At 37.2% G+C, this 13,804-nt stretch overlaps 1 long non-coding RNA gene across 14 annotated transcripts in view; it reads right to left on the reverse strand.

Annotated features, from left to right (window-relative positions):
• LOC107326363 (uncharacterized) overlaps positions 1-13,804 on the reverse strand; it is a 92,743-nt gene that overhangs the window by 66,427 nt on the left and 12,512 nt on the right. For 8 of the 14 annotated variants that reach the window (XR_003085796.2, XR_003085793.2, XR_003085794.2 and 5 more), the window contains one exon: positions 3,688-3,792. The exons of the other annotated variants lie outside the window; for them this stretch is intronic. This is a non-coding gene — a long non-coding RNA (uncharacterized LOC107326363). The remainder of the gene's footprint in view (positions 1-3,687; positions 3,793-13,804) is intronic. 14 annotated transcript variants of the gene reach the window in all.

The following is a 13,804-nucleotide window of genomic DNA, read 5'->3' on the forward strand; positions in this document are numbered from 1 at the left end:
TCATAAATAGCAACACAGTGCTTCCAAATCTCTGGCAAGGAGCTTCCATAATTTTCTCAATTGTAAATGTAATGACCCTGTAAAAAATTTTCCAGATTAAACCCCTAACCTAAACCTATACAGTGCTTTACTAATGAAATTGCTGAATTGTTATCAGCAGCCCATATACCAGGAGAACAGAGTTTCTAGTAGGAGCTGTCACTTGAACTAACACACTATTTATATAATTCAGCAAAAACAGTTCTTTCAGCTTTTTTACCTTCCACTGAACATCTTAGTTAGGTAAGACTATATATTTTTTTAACCTCAGAAAAGGTATTAATTTCTTTCATTAACGAATTTACATATTACTTCCAACTAAGTTCAGCTCTTATAAGGCCTAGTCAAAAAAAGGGGGGGGGAATTCCTTAAAAGATTTTTTAGAATAATGTTAATGATTTGATGTTGCTCTACTACTTCAACTGTCAGGCTAGGAGAAAAGCTAGAGGATCTATTTAAAATGAGGCTAGTATATACAACCCCCATAAACTATATAAATATCAATAGGCTAGATTAGACAGAGTTAAACCATAATTCAGATTAAAATGGCAAGCACTTACCTCCTTTTTGAATTTCCTTTCAGTGGTTCAGAATGGATATATTCTAAGAAGAGCTTCTGACTACCAGAACTGTACACTTCTGTCCCAGGCTAGCTCTGACCTAACTTCACAATAACCCCTCCTTCTCTTCTGCAGTCTGAACCATACATTAAAAATGCACACATATCCAGATAGTGAGGAACTCTGTTGTGGATGGACTGGGCTTTTATTAAAAATAGAATATTTAATATTGTTAATTAAATTAATTAAATAGAATTTAAAAATATTACAAATAGAAGGAAATCATTAGTTAGGTGCTACATAAGGGTCAGGAGGCCTGTTTCCTATATAAAGAAAAAATGCTTTGGTCACATTGACTAGAAAATTTGAGAAAGTTTTCTTTTTCTCTATAGCACAAGATTTAGGTTATGGAGCAGATTTTTTTCACTGCATTCATTTCATAAATTGCTATATGCTCCTGGTATTGTGGTATCCATTAGATTATGCTATTACAGGATTAAAATAAAAACGTCAGCAATGCAGATCATTTTTTTTAACCTAAGCATTACAAATTCATCATTAATAGAATGATAAAATAATACTCTCATCAGCAAATTTGTCAGCTCCTCAAAATCATAAAACCGAACTGTAAATATATAGGAAACATAAAAATATTAAATACTTTGCAAAAATAAATACATAAGCTAGGAAAAGTAAAGACCTACCTAGGCCATTTCACTTTTACTAAAGATAATTTTTATTTGATGAATTGTAAAAAACACACAAACCAGGAAACATTAAAACCAGGCCTTAATTTTCAAGCTAGATTCCACCCCTTCTTTGGATCCTAATACAAATGTTTTATTGTTTCTTCTGCATTTAGTCTCTAATAAAATATTACATGGCCAATTAATAGGTCGATTCTATTATTTAGTTAAGCCTCTCACTCTAAGTTAGTTGCTAATTGATAAAATAGGCAAATTGCTTTCGCTTTCTTTCAAACGCAATGAAGATTTTGTAATAAGAATTCCCATTTCCCTCCTCAGCTTTTTGGATATGCACAAACCTAAGTAAATGTGAAATCCTCAGTTCATTTCCTCTGCTGGAAGGGAGGTGGTGAGCTTGGAGTTCTCCAAGCAAACATTTAGAAGGAGCCAACCACCCATATATTGTTGACAAAGACCCCAATCTCACTGATGTGTAAACTTTAGAGAATTGATACTTGTAAATGAGTGAGCCAAACCAAAGGAAGCCATGCACAATACACATGCGGGCACTGGTTTTAATCACTAAACAGAACAAACGAAGTAGCAATTCATTCACTTCACACCAATAATTCTTGCTTTGTTTTATTTCCCTCAAGCCAATGTTAGAGAAATGCACTGCTTTATTTAAGAAAGATACAAAGGAGTTGTCAAAATCTGATCTCTGTTCTTGGTGCTTGGAAAAAACACATACCTCTGTAATGTATTCATAAGCAAGATTGTCAAATTTACATTTATAACTCAGAACGTTTTTACAATATATTATTCTGATATGTTATTTTGTTCGCTAAAATGGTATACGTAGCAGGTGAAATAGACCTATTCCTTAGTAAAGAGTTCGGAGGACTGAAAGGGATGGGGAGATGAAAAATATGTACCACATCAAGGGTAGATTCCTACATCCAGAGCTCTGAAACACCAACACTCCCCCCAGGAATGTCTAGGTTGTGCCCACTCTGCATTCCAATTCTTTCTCCTAGGCATTTAAGCGATCCTTTATGAATGACTTTTTTAGTTAAAATCAACAGTCAAAGCAGTGGTGGAGAGAGGCTTGCATACTTAGGTTTACATAGCAAGAATAAATAAAGAAAATATCCACCAGTGGTGCTACTTTTAAATGAAAAAAGGCTGAATATTTGAACTTCTTTAATTCAACAATCAAAAAGTACAATGCAACTCATTCTCTTTTGGTTTAAACGGCTCAGCTACACCTCTATTTATCAGAAGCACAAAACTGAGGAAAACTATTATGAAATAATTCTGAAATCTCTCATCCAAAAGAAAACTGCTGACTGGGTTCATATACCATGATAAGGCAAACCAAACAATAACATTGTTTTATAATCTAGCTAAGAGAATACTATTAATCACTGTTAAACAGTACAGGTAGTCCTTGCTTAACGACCACAATTGGGACAGGAATTTAGGTTGCAAAGCAATGCGGTTGTTAAGTGAATCATCACATGACCAAACCTGATTTTACAACTTTTGCAGCAGCTATTAAGAGAATCACATGGTTGTTAAGTGAATCATGAGGTTCCCCATTGATTTTCCTTCCTGGAAGTCAGCTGGGAAGGCTGCAAATGGTGATCACGTGATCCTGGGACGCTGTAACTGTCGTAAATGCAAGCTGGTTGCCAAGCACCCAGATCGAGATCACGTGACTGCAGGGGCACTCCGATGGTTGTGAGTTCAGGCACCGGTCATAAGTCACTTTTAGCACTGTTGTAATTTTGAATGTCACTAAATGAATGGTCATTAAGCGAGGACTACCTGTAATAGATTCATGTGTTGCACTGAGCCATAAATCATGGTTTACCAACTACAATGGTTAGATCAACATAACATGCTAAGTTCCAAATACATATACTATGGTTTAGCATGTGTGTACTCAGATTGTTAGATGTGTGACTACTCTTATTCAACACACATATAAGCAAGGTAGTATTTTGAGTACAAGCACTCAACATGGTGACTGGATTCACTCACTGTATGAAGCTACAGTTTATCCATGATTTGCTGAATAAACAAGTATTGCCTAGATTCTCACAATACTGTTAGCCACTATCAAATAAGCTACATTGCTTGTTGTATAAAGCAGAACTCTCTCAAATGGTAATTCGGACTGGCCACAGAAATGTTATGAATGGAAACTACAGATCACACAGTAAGATATCCAATAAAAATATTCTTTTATATGTACAGAAGGTATATTTGCTTTAAATGAGAACGAAGAAAGCATGAAATATTAACAGCCCAATATATACTGAAGAGTCTAATTTCAGGGGTCCCAGTGTTTACCCCAGGTTTGGTTCCCTTACAAGGAGCATATATGATTTGCCTACCTCCAGATGATACTGCACAAGTATCCTGGGAAAGTCAGTGGCACCACAGGATCTTCCGATAACCACTTAAGTCTCTGTCCTGCTCTTCCAGAATAAAAAACAAACCTAAAAACAAAAACAACAAACTAAAGCCCAACTCTGCCGGCTTGTCCTTTAGTTTCCTACTTGTACATCATCATGTCTAATCAAAGAACCTACCAGTAATTTCCACTTATTTATTTATTTATTTATTTATTTATTTATTTATTTGATTTCTCCGCCGCCCATCTCACCCACAATAGGGGACTCTGGGCAACTTACAAAAAACATTAAAACTATAAATACATCTAAAACACATAAAACATCCACAATTTAAAACAGTACTAAGAAAGGAAGATCCAAGCAGATGGCAAATCAAGCTGCGGAGAGCTGGCCACTATGGGGCTAGCCACCCCCTGCTTGAAGTATTCCCTCCCCACCCCAGGCCAAGTGGCAGAACCAGGTCTTCAAGGCCCTTCGGAAGGCCAGGAGTGAGGGGGCCAATCGCACCTCCGGGGGCAGAATGTTCCAAAGAGCGGGGGCTACCGCAGAGAAGGCCCACCTTCTGGACCCTGCTAGATGGAATTCTTTTACTGAGGGGGTCCGAAGCATGCCCTCTCTGTGTGATCGGGTGGGACGGGTTGAAGACATAGGGGAGAGGCGGTCCCTTAGGTAACCTGGTCCCATGCCATGTAGGGCTTTAAAGGTGATAACCAACAACTTGAATTGGACCCGGAAGCAAACTGGTACCCAATGCAGCTCGCGGAGCAACGGTGTTATATGGGCCCTTCTTGGGGCTCCAAAAATAGCCCGCGCAGCTGCATTCTGGACCAGCTGTAGCTTCCGGATAGTCTTCAAGGGTAGCCCCATGTAGAGTGCATTGCAGTAGTCTATCTGGGAGATAACAAGGGCATGAGTGACTGTTCGAAGGGCATCCCAATCCAGGAAAGGGCATAACTGATGCACAACCCGAAGCTGTGCAAAGGCCCTCCCATTTGCATTGTGCCAGAGATGGCCAACCTTCCACTTCTGCTTTCTTGAGACAAATTAGCTCCCATTAGACAAAGTACAACGTGAGAAAGTTTTTCCTCAGATATTAGGAATTGCCTCATGTTCACACAATGCATTAACATATACGGTAGATAACAGAACTGTTGTTTGTTAAAGTAATCCAATTGCCTGTGTTTGCAGAATGCCTTATACCAGAAAACAACACATTGTTTGGGTCCGTACAAAAAGGAGCCAGAAATGAGCCAATCATGTTTTAGGCTAGCAAATGGTGCAAATCTAGTCAGGTTCACACATCAGGTTTGCATAACTATACTTTATTAAATAAGCTGTGCTTGTCTAATTTGCATATACACTAAGCCAAAACCAAGCAAATCACACGCCAGCTTAGTATGCTGTGGGAGCCGGGTCAAAGTTGATGCATTGGGATTATATACCCCAGGTCTTATAATAGTATAACTCAGCCTCAAGCCCACTGGCACAACAATCACTTAGGTGCAGAATCATTTTACAAGGACATGAGTTTGCTCAATAGTCTCCACAAGAAAACATGACGACATTAAAATGACAATATGGATGCAATGGCATCATCACCCAAATGCCACCACCGCAAATGCTCTATGTCTGATGCAAGTGATGGCATTTGTGCGATGACAGTATCCTACCCACCCCATTGTCTGTTTCCCTGCTCCAACATGATCGTGCTTTCCACATGTACCATGTCTTCTATAGACATGGGTATTCATCTATAGACATGGGTATTCATCTCTGTATCTCTCATCTCTGTAATCTAAATTCAATTAATTATTTATGAAATTTATAGACAGTCCCAATGTATTCACAAATCTGGGCAGCTTACAAAATAAGATAGTAAAAACAAACATGTACATAACCTATATAAGAAAAAGTCCAGAAAACCAATAAACATCTGACAGATCAAAAGACCACGAAAGGGGTCTGTCACCCATTCTAACCCAAGGTCTGAGGGAACAGCCAGATTTTAAGGACTCATCTGACCAGGACCAGAATGGAAGCCAGGTTGCACAGCTAGAACAATTTACAGGGAAAATTTGTACTTTACTGGAACTTTGTGGCTTAACATATTTCTATGTAGCAACACAATGGATTTTTAATTGCTATAGTTCCATTTACTTACCAGTGACAAAGAAAAAGGATTTTCTTAAAGTTTTTAAGGTTTCTAAACAGCTAGCTACTTATTCCCAAATATTAATAATCTTTAGGCAATATTTTTGCAAACCAAATAATGAATTATCACAACATTGATACAGCTTGTGAATTAATTTGTAGGACAGACGACTTGTCGTGTATAAACTGCAGTAGTTATAAAGTTTATGACTAATTAGAAACTGTTAAATGCAGTACTTTTTTGTCTAGGGAAAAATAATGACTCTACTCTTTTAAGGCTATTACAGCACTAGACGGTGAACTACATAATTCCATTAACAGCTGCTGAATCTTAAGGATAAGAAAAGCAAAGATACTTTAGAAACAAATAGCCAGCCAAAAATCTATTTGTGGACTCAGCAAGAATGATTATTTGTTTTACAGCTGAGGGGGTGGGGGGGAGAGAAAATGACTGTATACAATGACATTACCTTGTAATTCAAGATATCCAACAAGCACAGTAAACATCTGTTTTTAGGAAAATGTTTTCTACTACCTTCTTTAAAGTCTTTTTAAAGAGACAATATTCTTATCTTTTTTAAAAAAAGGATATAATCCCAAGATTTTTAAACACACAGTGCTATTTTAATTCAGAATGATTACTAAACTCTGCAGGAATTCTATTAAGTCATAGGTGTTTCAAGACATTTTGGAACTTGGCTGCGTGCTCTTCAAATTGGATACTTTTCACAATACTATTAAAAATAGAAGTCCCTATTTGCATACATTCAATTTAGCAAACAAATCAGAATGTTTTGCAAAAAAGTAGTGTTGCTTTTGAATCCAGAAAGGGAAATATACGGCATATTCTTGTCAGGTGAGATGCGCCATAAGGACAAGATCTAAGTAATGAGACCAAACCAACCTTTTTTCAATCAGTAAATAAATTGAAAAAACAAAGAGAACATGTGATGCTTAACCATGAAAATGGCATTTCATATAGTCCAGGTAACTTTCATAAGAACTGCAGCTGAAAAGAAGTCAGTTGGCTAACTTCATATCATGCCAAAGTGTAAACCAGAGGGAGGAAACCCCCAATTTCCCTTTGCCATAAACCATAGTTTATAGACACAACTAAGCCAAAATAAAGAAAACCACTGTTTGGTGTGCTGAGTAGAATCCCTAGGAAATAACAGAGCCTTGTTCCCATGAAGTTTACAAGACCTTCTTTGACATTTTTCAAACAAGCATAGAGTATAAGAAATAATATTATTTATACATAAACACCATTATTTGCTTTTCATTGTGCCAAAAGGTAGGCAGAGATTTTCCTTGTCTTTATTGTTATGCTAGGTCAAACGCAAGTTTTAACTATTTCAGTATTTTGTTCTCTTCCCAAATACCTAATCAGGTGGCTTTGGTGTTTACAAGTAACATAGGAAGATGATAGCAAGGTCTCATTTGATCTCAGTATCTGAAGCTCGGAAATGTACAGCTTTGTGATGTAAACTTGTTATTTAAAAATGCTGTTTAACCAGATGCATGGAAGATAAGTCATTCACTGACACATAGTGAATGACTTATCTTCCATGAATCTGACTAAGTAATATTTTTAAAACTTGGATATCAATATGATACAAAAATTAGAAAGAGATCATGGACTGGTTCCAGATGTAGTCTCTCTTAAAAGTGGACCTATTCAACTCAAAGGGTTCAAAAATAGTGTTAAGTAATCTCAGTTCAAATGATTTCAGTAAGTCTACTCTAGCCATGATATTGGTTTGAAAACAGCAATAGATTATAGAAAGACTTCTTTATAATACTTGCAAACCATCTAAGCTTAACTGCCATCTTAATTATGTGTCTGGGCACAGCAATTCCATTGCCTTACTGAAATAACCTTTGTAAGAGTCCTATAAATAATCTGTCCTTAAGAGGCTAGCCCAAAATGTTAATATTCAAAGCAAGGAAGGAAAAAACATTAATTACCTTAGTGTTTCAGAGGCTGCAACTTCCTACCTCATGTTGCTCCCAGTTCTTCGTTTCCAACCTGAATTTCTATAGTTTTTTTCTTATGAGTAAGAAAAGATACTCTAATCATTTTATTGTCTTTTTCTGTATCTCTTGAAGCAAATGTTTCTTTAGAATGTTCTGCCTTATGCAGAAGTATCATGGATACTGTCACAATCACTTCCGATTCTGAGATTGTGTTTGTGCTATAGCACACGAAGAAGTTAGCACAAATATGCCCAGTTTCCTTCTACAAAGTGCCACACCTATAAAACAGCTTGTTTATGGTCTATGTGTGCACATCACATGACTTCTACTTCCATCTATGATTCGTTTTATATTAAGCTGTATGGTTAGCATGAACTGGAACTTGTAGCTACACAGCCCACTTCCTTCTGAACAACCTGCAGGTAAGTGGTTTGTAGATGTATTTCTCATGGGGGATACAGCAGACTCAATCAGGACACATTCGTGCTAATCACTTGCCTCTGGTATATCAATTTGTGGAAACAGCCTTGATCGCAAAAGGAAGAGATAACAAATATCACCTGTCATTGTAGCTGCATTATTGGATAGAGAACTGTTGAGAATAGTCTCAAATGAAATGATTTACAGTCAGTTCAAGACAAGCAGCAACTTGGACTCACTAGAATTGGCCCTATATTCTGAAATAAGGCTATAAAAATTGAAACATTAAAAAACTGTAACTTCCTAATAGGTTTCCCTGTTTCAGTTGATATCTTGGTCCAAAAAGAAAATTCCCAAACTCAGGGCCACATGATATAATTCAGTTACTGAACAGAAGCCAATCTTTTCAGGCATTAACTGAATTTCAAAAACTAACATGAAGACTAACAGAGAGACCAACTCAATAGATTTGCAAAATACTTTAAGTGGGCGCAGCAGTTTACACGACTGTTAACATATCCACAAAGCATATATTTCATAAACTGAGATAATCATGATTCAGGCTGTGCACGGATAAGAAGATAAGCCCAAACTATATGAAGGAAATCAAATCAGCTGAAATAAAACATTGAGAGGCAGACTGTAAATTTGCAGAAGTTTTTTTTTTATACTAGTTCATTTCTCTGATTCACACATACACCATTTTTCTTTGTTCTCAGAGAGGTGCTGTAAAATCTATTCATTTTTAACAAGTGGATTTCAGTTTTAGGATACCCAAAGCTGCGAGAAATTCAAGCAGGATATTCTGCACAAATCTAACTTATCTTGAACAGAAAATCAACATTCACATTTTGTAGCACTGCAAATGCTCAGTCTTTGTTGCAGCTCTATTTTTAAGGGGAATCTCTCCACTTAGGAATTTTTGAGAATTATTGAAGATTATTTTTTAATTTCTGCAAAGCTTGGCGTTCCCCTGAATATATCTCTTATATCACAGTGGCTTCATTTTTGTCTATTATTAGAGGAAACATTTCAAAGGATTTTGCTGAGTAGGAAACTTCAACAATTTTTACTGCATTTCATACTCATTGACCAGTTTGTTTTGTATCATAGGACACTAGAGATTGGTTTAAGCCATTGAGTTTCATTAAGTAATGGTTAAGCACAGCATGTAAACTGAGTCATTTACTGTACAACAATGCATAATAAACAAGCTAACCACAAATCAGGAACTGTAAAGCAATTTTTGTACATTTAAACATTTAAACAAATTATGATTAGATGTAAACCATGTGATTACACCTATTGTCCATTCCTTGAGGGGTGCAGATCTTACCAAAACTCACATTAGTATTACTCACTGTATACAGTTAAAAGTTTTGTCTGGTTTCCTGGCTGAAAGACAGAATTCCACAATTTAGTCAGTCCGCTAAAGAGAGCACTGAACAACTTATTGTGGTCTGTATCAACACTTGTTTCAGTATATGCCTATTTATAAGTGAACTAAGTTTCATCCTTTAACCCACAATTTCAGGCTTAAGTGCTCCACCTACCAGTGTTTGCATGGCTAATTTAAAAATGTCTGGCCTTGATGTGAAACAACTTTTTCCTGTCAAATCAGGTTGCAACATAGAATTTTGAACAGCATTCCAATAGTTGCATTTTAAAAGTTTACAGGCCAGGAAAAGCAGGCAAGGCCTCAAAGAGGGAAAGGTTAAAAAAAGAAATCCCAACAAAATATTAATTTTCAATTACTATATCTTTGTAACATATTTAATCCAAGTGGCAGCATGTTGGAATACAATATGAACCCAGAGCAGCACAACTGCACAATACCTATTAACTTTAGTAACATCTGAAATGGTCTCAATAGATTAATAGAAGCCAGGCAAAAATTGGGAAAAAGAAAAATATTTACTGTGTTGTTGAAGTACAGTAGCTAAGCTCTCCTTGCTTCTTTAAAATTACAAAACAACCTAGCTGGAATTCAAACAGCTGAATAGGCATTTATGTGGTTTCTGCCAGATTTCAGTGGTAAATTGCATTTCAGTAGTAAACTGCATTCTGCTGGCAAATGTGGAAAAAACCTATCGGTCTCACCAAAGTCTCAGGTGTGTGGCACACAAGTTATAGGGTATCTAACTGCGTCCTTGGCTGGGAACTAATTTTCAACAGGAAAAAAATCTGAAAGACCGGGACATAAGCACTTACCTTTCCCCCCAAAATAAAATGTCTTTAATCCCAGCACAAGCATCAATGCCCCTCCCCAGATTGTAGATCAAGCTCCACAAGTACATTCAGCTATATCTCACAATAACAATATCAGAAGCAGGAAATCTTGAGTACAACAATCTTTGCAAACTTGGAGATAATACTGATGTAGTCACCTCCTCCAGGGCTTACATAGTAGCCAGTTCTAGTCAGTGCTGGTGGATACAAAGAGATCAAGTTCTCAGACATTTTGTTATGAGATGCCATAGGGTTTAACCAATTCTACCCTACTGTTTAACTTCTAGATGAAGCCACTGGGAAAAGTCATCCACTGGCAAAGAGTGAAGAATCATCATAAGCTACTCAGATGATATCTCCCAGTGGGATGCACAAGACAAGCAGTCGAGGTCTTGACTTGGGACCTGGAGGCTGTTAAAGTCTACATGGGGAGAAACAGGATTTGAATCTTACAAAGACAGAGTAGCTATGGATTCAGAATCTGACAGTCCAGAGACAGTCCATTTTTTACTCTGAATGGGACAATGCTTCCCCATATGGAGCTAGCCCACATCTTTGGGGTCCTCCTGCTTGAACAAAAGGTGGAAGCTATTGTCACAAGAGCCTTTGGTTAATTACATCTTGTGCAGGAGCTGCACTGGCTGCCAGTTAGCTTATAAGTGTAGGTCAAGGTGCTGGATGTCACATTTGAAGTATTTCATGGCTCACAGCCTAGATATCATTGATTACCTTCTCCAAGTTGAATCTGCCCATCTAGTAATATATAGGAGAGAAGGCTTGCTGAAGATCCCACCACATGCACTCTAGGCTCAGCCTTCTAAGTGATGGCCCCCTCCTCTGGAACAGCTTATCCCTGGATATCTAGACCATTCCTTCCTTACTACTTTTTCAGAGAGGTATATAAACATGACTCTTCAGACTCTTCACCTAGATATGAGTAAGATTATTCTACTGTTAATGGTGGCCCATCAGGATGATTGATTATAACTGACTTAATTGATTTTTGCTTTCAATCATCCAATATTAATACTGTAAGACACTCAGAGACTTCAGAAACAGAGCAACATATGTTGAATAAATGAATGAAAAGAGAAGTCACAAAATGATGCATCTCAGGAAAGGGAGGAGGCTTAACAGGATGGGGAAACATATCCCTCCTCCAATTTTAAAAAAGCAACTTCAGCAGAAAATGGAGGAATATGAACTTTGCTGCTTAATGCCACAGACTGTAACAGCAAGCCCCTACCAGCAAAACAGTTTGGTGCGTTGAAAATTTTTTTCCTTTTGATACTTGCAAATGGAATGACCATTTCATTCCATCTCTATATTTAATAAATAAAACCAAAAGTTAAGTAAACAGGATGAACCATACCAAAATCTGCTTAGGACACTGCAAAAACATTCCAGGGGGAAAACCATTCTAATTCTGTTTCCTGGTACCAGGATTACTGAGTCCATGATTTGCATTTTCCCTCGCAAAGAAGAAAGCAGCTGAGGTACAAAACAGTGTAAGATACTGTTGAGATCTAGAGCTACTTTGAGGGCCACTGAAAAATGGCAAGCCCCCTGCATTTCTTACTTCTGTTCTGTCATCGTGACGTTCACTCTGCTCTCCCAAAGCATTCTTTCTACAGGGAAGTATTTTGGGTCCTCAGAAACCTAGACAATTTTGCATTTTATAAAGACCACTTTATTTCCTTTTTAGGAACATGCTAAAAAGATTTCTGAAGGTTTGATGCCTGTGGCAGTTGGCAGCTGCAAACATCCGACTGAAAGCCCCATCTGCTGCTTCACAGCTTCCAGTCGAGGATGTTTACAATCGCTCACTGTCAACAGCAATATTCATTCCTTAGTTGTTTTGTTTTTTTCATTAACCTACAAGTAGATCCAGGCAGGTTGACTGAGCATCCTCCCCCCTCCCCCGCCTCAGGTTGCTATATCACTAGAGCAGTTTCCAAAACTTTCCATCTGTGGAAATCTATATAATCAATATGATGTAACAGGCAAGTATCCCAAGTATAATGTTCCTAATGAGTTAAAAGATGCAATGAGTAATACTTTTCAGCTGTTCCTTAAGATTAGCATATTTCAGGAAAAATGGTATTCACTTTACCCAACTCAGACTGATGGTTCCAAAAATATCAAATGAGCTATCGAACACTGTAACTTCTCCATTAATGTTTTTAAAGATGCTTTATACTCACAGAAGCTTTGCAATAACCCCAATGTGTATTCAGAATTTCAAACCAGGATTACTGTGAGCAAGCCTAATTCTCCTGTTGAAATCAACATAAGCTCAACTGCTTAAAGACTGTTTTGCAAGGATTTACCATTATCACAATTACAATAAACAAGAGAGTCAAAATCAAGGCATGTGAAAGATACTGAGCCATTCTCCCTCAGTAAAATATTCACAGTGAAAGCTGATACACAAAAATGTTTTAGTTATTTGAAATGCATAAACTTGAAGGGTTATTTACTTCAACTGATAAATGTAAAGGGTCCTCATAAATCACTTCTTGGAAAAGACAAGGTTAGATTTCTCTGCACCAAGGTTAAGAAAACTTGTCCTTCAAAGAGCAGATGAAAACAAGCTAAATTGTACTAGAAATTGATTCCTTTTATTCACTACTGAAGTCAAAGCTATTAAAGCCTCCCAGGGAAACCACATTTTCTCAATGAGTCAAGTCGCTAAGGGAACAAAGCAAACTCCCAGTGCTATGCATTCCAGCATTCCTAGCACTTGGCATCCCAAGAGTATCTCAGACCAGGATCAACTTTCTCTCTCTAGCTTAGAACAGTTTTCAACCTACTTTTGAGATTCAAGCTATGGTACCCAATTTGGGGTAACAGAATCTATACAGCACATGGTTAACACATAACTTTCTGCATTAACAGCATTCCAAGCCTGAAAAGCACCCAGTGGAAATTCAGAAGTTTTAAAAGCACTCAATGAAATAAAAAAATAAAGAACACGTTATGTTGTTCTACCCAAGCCAGAAATAGCAGCGGTTTTTCTACTTTATGCTTCCTCACAAAGATTAGCCTCTGATTCTGCAAGTATATAATTTCTCTCTAATTTGCTGGAAAAAAAAAAGACAGTTCTTAATTGTTTGAACTCATTAGCTAAAGAGCGCTGTATCAACAATACCCCATTTCACTTTCTACACGTATGGCTCCATTCTCTCTGACGTCAAAGAGATTGTATCTGTACCAAAGTCAGTAGAAGGTTATGTCTAAAGCACTTCAGTTTTCAGCATAAAACTGGAGTTCCATTATGCAGGACAACAGTATTACAATGTGCAATGTTTCCCTGCAT

This window comes from Python bivittatus, unplaced genomic scaffold, assembly GCF_059951505.1.
Source record: "Python bivittatus isolate LINGU-HERP-01145 unplaced genomic scaffold, Pbiv_v1 ctg000020_np1212, whole genome shotgun sequence".
In the NCBI taxonomy this organism is placed as follows: Eukaryota; Metazoa; Chordata; class Lepidosauria; order Squamata; family Pythonidae; genus Python; species Python bivittatus.